Source organism: Danaus plexippus (genome assembly GCF_018135715.1).
Source record: "Danaus plexippus chromosome 3 unlocalized genomic scaffold, MEX_DaPlex mxdp_30, whole genome shotgun sequence".
NCBI lineage: Eukaryota > Metazoa > Arthropoda > Insecta > Lepidoptera > Nymphalidae > Danaus > Danaus plexippus.
The window spans coordinates 1,898,499-1,909,087 of NW_026869845.1; positions in this window are offsets into that span (position 1 = coordinate 1,898,499).

The window sequence follows — 10,589 nt, forward strand, 5'->3', positions numbered from 1 at the left end:
AATATCCCAGTCATATAAATACTAGACTATTACCCCGCGGTTTCTCTGTACTTTTCATAATTGATATTTAATATTTTGGGTATGCAATTAGGATTGGTACAAAATGAAAAAGCTCTCCTCATTTTAGTATAAACTAAAGCTATTAGTTGTAAGCAAGATTACTATTATAATTTTTAAATAGTCAATTCAAGTACGTAACTAACTCCTTGGTCGTGAAGTAGGTTTCATAGTATAAGGTTAGGGGTTTCTTTGTAAAGTGATTCCAACTCCTGTTTTACACCAACTAATTATTTATCAAAGCAAATTGCATTAAACATGCATTTAAGAAGAAAATATTTTTTTTCTTGGATTCAGTTCAATATAAAGATATACCTCACCTGGCCTCAGTTACGTGGTTTCTATATATGTAGCTTAGTACATTTTGATAAAAGTATATTTATGAGATTATCTTGCTTAATTGCTTCTGTACAGTCTTATTAGAGCCAATACTTAAAAATTTTACCAAATTATTTATTTCAATTCATTAAAATAAAAAATATATTTTTCGGATTTACTGCGCTTTAACAATATTTTTTAACAACATGCTACCGACGCCTCGGTTACTTTGCAGCAACCGTAATCACGGACAAACGAGATATGGGTGTCTGAAAATCTTAGATCTCATTATTTAAATTCATTTCTAGTTTATTCTTCATTAATTATAACATTAATTCTTTCTATTTTTTAATGTAAACTATTAAATATTATCACCTACGGTTGGTTAAGAAATCCAAAAAAGTTAATGATGTTTTTTCCAGGTTTATTTATTCCAAATCTTGTTTCAAACATTTTGTTCCGAAATCCACGTAACTGTTTTGGAACAATAAAAAATCGGCTCGTGGAATCCTCTTTCAAATCATTATGAAAAATCTGGTAAACATACACATTTATATAACATGTTTCCTCATCTTCTCTTTCCTATAATACGTTTTGTTCTTCTGATGTTCGTCTGTTTAAAAGTTGGAACAACATACAGGAGTTCTAAAAATATTTTCGCTCATTAAAAAAGGTTTTTGTTATCAGATATAATATATACTAGCACACTGCAGCTTAAAATTATAATAATATTATTTATATTACTGGATGATTGTAGCGTATGTGTAAAAAGTGCATTTAATGTTATAAGATAATTTCACAGTCATGACCTCTTGTGCAAACGTCAGTTTAGTTCTCTTAAAGCGCTAACTTTATACCGTTTGCGTCTTGCTATCGAATCATCTACCGTATACAAAACATTTCTGACAGTATCAAAATTAAGCGCCCGGCTGTTACGTACGCGCAACATATTAAAAAATAAATGAGCATCGCCGGGGCAATATCGTTGTATGGATAAAATATTATATTACGAGTGACGTTGCTGATTCCGCGGAACAAACACTAAGCAGTGTGAACCAGAAAATTCCTGATACCAAACAAGCAATGGAATGGTATTGCTATTCTAACATCGGGGCAATCAAGTGCTCTTAGATATAGGTTAGAAGTTTTAATATGTCATTTTTATTATAATACATATATAAGTAGGTTTCGTAGTTTTCTTGGAACCTCCGGTTGCTACCCTATATAATTCGACTGTAAATATTTGAAATCTTATGAATAAATAATCATTTAATAAAATCAAAATGAAAGTTAATAATTTACTTAGTAATTTAATTTAAAGACCATTATATCCGGTTGAAAGTGGTATTTGATAAAACAAAAAATTAAATGCAGCAAACAAGGTAAACAAATGAAACGGAGGAGATGCTGTTGTTATATATTCATAGGGACCCTCCTCACCTGTCTTGTAGAGAACCGAAAGTTGTGGCTTCCATTATCAATCCAAAACACACTACCCTTATTTAATTTAGGTCTGCATACATTTTTTCTGCAAGGCTATTTTGTATGTCATTAAAATACTTTTGAAATTGTTAGTATTGATGAGGATTAACTATAAATTTTATTTGTAATATTTGTATTAACGAAAAAGCAGTTTTCTTAGGATACATATACGGATGTAATGAAAAAAAAAACACAATACAATTTTTAATCTATCCCCTTTAAAATCCTCGATAAAATGTTAATTCAATATAAAGAAATTAATATTCACTACACAGTAATATAATATTAAAAATAAATGCTTATTTCTATAAATATAAACGTGGTCTACTTGGTATAGTTTATCGTTTACATAAATAAACTCAGTTTGCATCCGACAACCGAAAAGTATTCTCAGAACTCATTTCGCATACTCGTAAATCTTCCTTCAACAAATAATATACTATTTTATACTGCTTGTGTATAAGGTCAATTTTTTATAACACGAAATACTTGACGTCTGCAAGAAATATTTAAAATCATGTAGATTTTTATAACTTTCTATAAAAGAAATTATAACTGAAAGGACTTCTAAATTTGAGCAAAGATGGAGTTGTCAACATGTATGAATTTATGTCTGTCAGATTTTTTTTTATACTGCTGTTAATCTGTAGATGAGGACAGCGCCACAATTGTATAGATACATACATAGGTTTCCTCACGCCTCGTATCCGGTTAACCTACCGGATATAACTATATTATCGGATATAACCATATTATTATAACCATATATTGTCATATATTGTCAAACTTTTAATTAAGTCTCGTAGAACAGATTTTTTATAAAAGTTAAGATTATATTTACAGACTTTTTTTATAAACCATAAATAATATTATGTAAATAGCATTTGAATTGACTATTATTGATAGGTTATCAAAAATATTACGTAATTACTAGGTAATAAGTTTGATAATAATCAGAAATAATGTAAAACAGTAACTTGTTAATTACAATTAGTTTGAGAACACCAGATATGTAGGGATTTAAGTCTTAACGATATGGAATACAAAAACATAAAATAATGCACAATCCACATTTTTAGTAAAGTAATTATTTTATTCGTGATTAAAATATTTTAATAAATCTATCTAACTGAAATCTTATACCTGGAAACCAAATAGAGCTAAAAATATTCTAATAACTAGGTCATACTCAATAAAAATAATATCTTAAACATATTGTCTTATGTAATTCCATAAACAAATACAATGTTATTTTGTACGATACAATTAAAACTAAACTGAAAGAACTTCAGCTTAGTCTCGTTGTTTTATTTATTTCGTACTAACTCGACCAGAATATAACATGAGACAAAAGATTTAAGCAGAGGCTTAGCTGAAGCTCTTACAGAGTATCAGGAGTTTTAACATGAATTTGAAATATCAGTCTCCTTATTTAAGTAGTATGTACGATGTAATATTTTTTGATATACATTTTGAAGCTATTAAGCATGCTGATAAAACTCATACAAATAAAACTAATATTTTTCAGATTATACTACGCGTATTTTATTATTTTAAAAACTACATGCTCCCGAATTTTCGGTTACTTGGTAAGAACCGTGATCACGGGCAGATGAGATGTGAATGTCTGTCAGTCGGTGCTGTTATTTATCATCTACCACCAACGGTTTCTTAATTTTCTGGCGTACCGCTCTGGATGTCGGCAGAATGTGTTTACGGTGTCACGAAGTCCTGCGGTGTGGTCACGGACATGAAATTTTATATTTTAAAAGAGAGGGCCCCAGATAGTGGATAGATTCCAGCCATCTTCTATATTGAAATTGGGATGTTTTTTTAAAATTCCTATGGCCTCGCGGATTAACCTTGGTACATACACATTAGACAGACAAACAGGAGCATCGGTGCAAGGGTGAAGGAACATATATAAGACATCAAAAGTAGGCGCACGTCCAAGTCAGCAGTGTATGAACACGCAATGGACAAACCAGGCCACTACATTAGACTTGACAAACCACAAATCCTTGCTCGTGAAGACAGGTACATACCGATATATACAGGTACATACCGAAATATTTCGTACACAAAATTGGAGTTGCTGATAATTTTTAAACTGTTTCGCAAATGTCGGTTTAAACAAAGTGATAAATATTTTAGATAAAATGTCTCGACGTGTTATGACGTACATTGCATCATAAAATTATCGATGTCAATTTTGTGTTTCAAGTACAAGTGAAATTTTCCAAAGAGACTAGAAAGTTTATGGTATTAATATTGTTTTCACTTTGTCGCTACAAACCAAAATTTTTGCTTGAATAATTTTAAAACAGTTTACAAACAATACTTAAAGTAAATCAAACGACTGAAACTTACCGCTCTGTGTAGACTATATAATAGCTACTAATATGTGTCGGGGTAGCGTGCTCAGGACTATTTTGTGATCCATTTCTTATGATTTTTTTAAGAACACTAACACAGACTTCGCAGTAATAGATTTATATTCCAACTTCAAGAGTTTCACATAACGGGTCTATATCGAATTTAATACCAATTTTTTTTTTTCAAGAGAGAACCATCAGCAGTGCTAACGTCACTATCGTCACTTATTTAAGTGCGTTCTCTGATAATTCATAACAAATTTTCAATTATTCTAAATAGCCTTGTATTTTACGAAGGTTTTGTATTCTTCGAGGATATGCAATAAACTATTGTGCACCTATATATATGTACATAAGGCTTATAGAATTTTTATTCCTATATTAATTGTCAAAATATGTGTGGAAGTATTTATGTACCCTTTTAACTGCAAGGGGTAAAATTTACCAAAGAAAAAAAAACGAAATTTTTTAAAAGATAAATAATCACTATTACATTATAATATATACCTTTATAAAATGTGGAAATAATAGTTAAATTCTATCGAATTTATATTTCAAAATATTAAGTGTTTCTGAAAATTATAAATCGATGTAAATTTTTATGGTATAAAACAATTAATAAAGATAGGCTTCTTATTCAGTTCGCATGTCCCATATATTAGGTGAATGAAATTGGGATGTGTCATTGCCAGTTTTATATTTAATAGCAAAATAATAGAGGTGACAATGTGTTTGTGAAAGCCTATCTGCATCAAGATAGTCTGTTTTTTTTGCATATTACTAAATTATTTAGTTATTAGTGTACATAAAAAAAAGTTTACGTAGAGTCGTTAGATACACTTAGTTTTTTAGGTATTGCCTGAAATGTTTCACATTTTAAAATTTAAATATGTACAGGTTTCAGAGACTAATGGGGATTTATAGTTTTTGTATTTTGCTAACAGATTTTATAGTGTTGGACTTTCAAAATATTTTTAACCATATAAAAAGGAATTATGGAAGGTAAAGAATCTTTAAAGTAAAGGAAAATTTTTAGAGTCTGTCATTGATCCTGGACTATCAGCTCATTAAACAAATTTAAAAGCGGATACCTTAAATGCTCTTAGAAATTTAAGCTGGACAGAACTTTTAAATGGTACCACATTAAAAGTGACCCATTTACAACGAAACCTGAAAGGGGCAGAAATGTTAAAAGTTTGGTTTATTTTGTAGGATTCCTCTCATTCCAAACAATTATCCGTTTAGTTTTAAACGAGTCCAATTTTCATTGGGCTTATGTTTCACAATAACAATAAATAGAACAAGTCTTCAGACGCTAAATGTTATGATTGTGGATCTAAGTGATAGCTGTTTTCACATGATTAGCTATATGTGGTTTTTTCACGTATCAGCTATCCAGTAAGCCTGAATGCTTTGGTTCCTGGTGGCTAATGGCTATACGTCTAATAGAGAAGCATTACTATAAAGTCGTTTTATTAAAAAAAAAGAAAGATATTTAAAAGCTCAAATAAACTAAAAGATGCATAAAAAAAATATTACCAAAGTCACTATTTTACCCGAATAAAGTTGAGAGTATGATAAGTAAAATCAAAACATCATATGGTGATTCTAAAAAACTACGAATATAAATAAAATAGAAATCACCGTGTGACTAAATATATTATGATATTTTTGTAACATATATATAAAAAAATTACATACAACGTATAAGCCTAATAAACATGTTTTCAATGTAAAAGACGTTATACAAAACACACATGCCAATTGATTATACCTCACAGTTTTTAATATAGAAAAATTAGTGACGATATTTACGTATCTAAATAATATGTTTCTAGTAAAAGTGAATTTTCTAAATAATAGAAATATTTTTCGTCACAAACTTTATATATACAGCTTAATATACAAGATCTATCTTTGCTTTTTGTGTATTTCATAAGCATATAATTATTTAAAATGAATAACATTGGATCTGATTTAAAAACTAATATTTATTTTTTCATACTCTAAGCGAAATATTTCATATTTTACATATTTAAACTCTTCATATTCAACTGACCTTATAGTTCCTTTAATATTAAATTTTTTTTTTGTTGTATTCTTATCAGCAATTTTTTTATTTGAGACTCGTATCTAAAAGACTACATAAGAAAGATTTATTCTATAATTTCCAAGTGTTCGCAATAACAGATTTAAGAGAAAATCACTTCCTAATTGCATTGTAAATTTTTATGATTAGTTCACTAATTTAAACATGTAAAATTAGTATTTTGGTTAAGACATCATTTTAGATTTATCATATGAATTTTTCTTTTAAATCAGAACTTTGTTTTGTGTTATGCTCAAAAGGTTCTTTTGAAATTGCAATAATAAAGTGAGCAATGTAAAGCGAGCCTGTAATATACATTTGGACTCTGCTATTTTTAGAAAATTAATAATATTATATAATCAAACTATATTCTTAAAAAGATGTTACATATTTTACCGACATATTAATCCTTGATATGGAGTCTCATATTTTGGTTGTTAAATAATGTTAATAACTTTTAAATGTATTAAATTATGACTATTTAACTTATATTGATTTAAAGGAATTGTTTTACTGATTGATTTTTGTAAAGTGACCTTTTTTTTTTTTTAAGTATGGTATAATTTTTAAACGGAACTTGATCGGGCACTAGCTGTTAGACACCAATCGAGACGCTTGTAGTTTGCAAATAAAAAGTCATTGTTAAGTATCTAGAATTTTTTTTATCTGCTCGTTTATTTATAACCTACTAAGTACTTGGCGTTATTGAAATACGGTACCCGTACGGTAATGAAGGTACCTGAGCGCAGTCGAAAGGAGGGTAAATTACACATATATTTAGGAAAGTCTATTTGTAACGTAGAATGTTTGAAGTGAAATATGTTATTTACAATTCTAGTTATTCAATTGTTTAATTGTTTCTAAATGTTGTGACGTTGAAATACACTGCATTACATAATTATCTTTAATAATGATATATGTACTTTACTTTTTTCAAAATACATAATAATGGATAAAACATTAGTCACCATATGAAAGCTCTAAACAGAATTAATTGAAAACCAAGGTGTGCAGTTAGCCGAAAATGTTTCATAAAATAGGCGTGTAGATATCATTATGCGATTACGATTATCGAGAAGTTTTTCTTTCTATATTTTCAATTCGAATCTTAATTAGAGAATTAGCTCAATATTTCTATAGTTTTAATAACGTATATTAGTGCACCAAGATTCATCCTGTGACCTAAACGGTGTTAATCATTTCCTCTATAACATTAAACGAGTAAATACTTTATTTGTAAACCAGGGTAAACTTGTCATCTCTTTTTAGTAATTAAAATAAGTTTGACGGAACATTAAGAGAACATAAATCCGTTATTAAAAGAAACATTTATATACTCTTAGAAACGTTAATTAATTAATTTATTTTATAAATAATCTGTTTTATGTCATGATTAATACAGCGATTGTAAAATAATATATATATTTTTATGATAAAAGGGGCAAAAGAGCAGATGGCCTACCTGATGGAGGTAGTACCGTCGCCCATGGACAATCGCAAAATAATTTTGCGGATGCGTTGCCACTCTTATTTGGGGAAGAGGAAGAGGAAACGTTAGGAAAAGAAAAAGGGTGAGAAAAAGCAAAAGGTAACCAGTTTTCTCAGTCAATGGACGAAACGCAGCCATTAAAGACTGCTTCACGCCGATCTTCTGTGAGAGGGTGGTGCTTCCCCGGTCGAGCTAGCCCATGTTCGGGTTACAGTAATTCGACCACAGCTAGACTCTACCACCTTTAAATATGAGCATGTATTGAATCTTAGTCTCTTTCCCTTAACTTAAAAACTTTAGACGTGAGATATAAGAGCATTTATATTAATTAAATGCTTATTATTTGTTTTAGTTGTTTATTTTATTTGAAATGTATGTTCCAAAAAACTTTTCAATACTTTTAAGTCTTCGATCTTTTTAGTTTAAATTTACAATTTCTTTTAATATTTTCGTACAGAACAAAGAAAAGAACTTTTAAATTATAATTTTGATAATTTTTATTTAATAGAATAATTAAAAACGAATATAATATTAAAAAAAATATCACATACATACATAAAACAAAAAATAGTATCACATAACAAAGTTGCCAGACAACATTTTTTGTGTCAATTTTGTAACGATTGGTCTATTTTCATTGATTCCGGAAACAGCAAACAAATGCACACGATATGCGGTCATCGAATACAGTTGAAAAATAAAGGACTTATGTTGCAATTTAAATGAATTCTTAAATTATATTGCAATCTATATTTATTAGAACAGAAATGTATGTGCTTTTTAGATATTTTATCATTTCCTTTTTATAAATTAATATCGTAATAGCATAATTAATATTTCTACAAATAGAGATCTTCAATAGAAAAATTAATTGTATTTTTTATATTCATAAATTGATGAGTTAACTGTGCCTTAAAGGGAATGATTTGAATTATGACAGTTTAGAGAAGTACATATTTATTTAGTTTTCAAAAATAGCCGAACTATTAACAATAATCGTTTATTTGCAACATAATATATATGGATAAAGAATATATTTTATGCATCTGTATGTATGCCACTATTGAACAAAAATAAAATACATTTACTTCATTTTCAATTCAATTCTTTATAGCAAAATTGATTTAGGGTTCTAAAAACGGTAAGGGTTTCTTGTGGTCCCTCTATGTAACGTTAGTATCATTCACTTGGGGTAAAAACTAAGTTTTAATTACTATTTATGAAATCCAGTTACCTCTATTAAACATGCAAGTATTGTACCTAAAAATATGACTTCAATTAACAGTCTATAAGTGTAGAACTTAATAATTTTCTTTTGACATAAAAACGTGTAAATTACAAAATGAATTACGTTAATTCATTAGCATTGAAGTTTATTTTTAACTTTAGAATAAAGAGCATGACTTTAATTTGAATTATTATTACAATTACAGATATTGCATTAAATCTCCTGAGAATCTGTAAAATTTCTAATTTTCAATTAAAAGTTATTAAATGAAAACTAAAGTTAACTACATTGAAACTACAGATTTTAACGGTTGTGGAACGAAGGTAAATATCCATTTTAATTTTAAATCATGTGTTTTAATTCAAATCTGGAATAAAAAGAATAAATTTTAATCGGAAATTAAAAGATAAAGTTAATAACTAACAATTTCATTTCTTTTTTGGGCTTTGAGGTTAACATCTGGTACAGTAACTATTGTGTTATAAATAAGGGAACATACAAACTTGCACAATTCTAATATAAGAAGAATATAATTGTAGAGACAAAATAACATCCAATATAAAATTAAACAGATAGTATAATAAAACCGTTTCATTTCAAATAAAGTTAAAAACCTCATTAGAGAGTCAGATCTCTATCCGCCTTTCTTGTTTATGACAAATTCAACACTGAATACTTAAATTTCTTAAGTTTCCAAGTTTTTTTTTTTAAATTAATAGTTACCATTTTTAAGCTATTTTAAGCTATTACCTATAATAATTTCTTTTACAATAACTAATTAGTAATTTACAATTGTTGAATTATCTTTCAGAACAAAATTTTCTTTACCTCGTTTTTATTACACATTTTAACATTTATTTCGAGTTACCTGAAATTCATTCTAATGTTGGTAAAAACTAAAAATATCCGTATGTAATACAAATATATGAAATAATTTTACCCTTTTGTATTTCGAATACGTGGTTCATATTTTTGTACCGTGACCTACGTGACCCTTAAAGGAATAAAAATGTATATATGATTTTTTATATCTTCCATGATAAAAGTAAAAGAGGAAAATTTCATATACATTTAGAGTTTGATTCAATTTTAACGAAGGAAAAGTAGCGAAGCTCTAAAATAGAAAAAATAAAAAAGGAAATAGAATGTGCATATTAAAAACATCCACGACATTTATAGTAAATAGATGTCACACTTACTTTAAAAGCTATAGTGACTGCCGCTCGCAATAGTTTCTACAGCGCAGCATCCGAGATAAAATTTTATTAAAAATCCAAGAAACTTTGAGAGAATTTATAGTGTTTTTTTTTTACTTTGTATTAATAAAATATTTTGAGGATCTTTGTTTTACATTTCTTAAAATTATCCTACACGTGACAACTCGAAATGAGGTGTAATTTTTAATAATTCGATTATCGTTTTCCATGTGTCATTGAAATATTATCACGGCCGTTGGCTAAGAAGTCTAGCTTTATCCGCTGAACGATTCACGAATAATTTAATATTAATCAAATGTACAGAAGAGTGACCTAGAATTAACCACCTACGCTT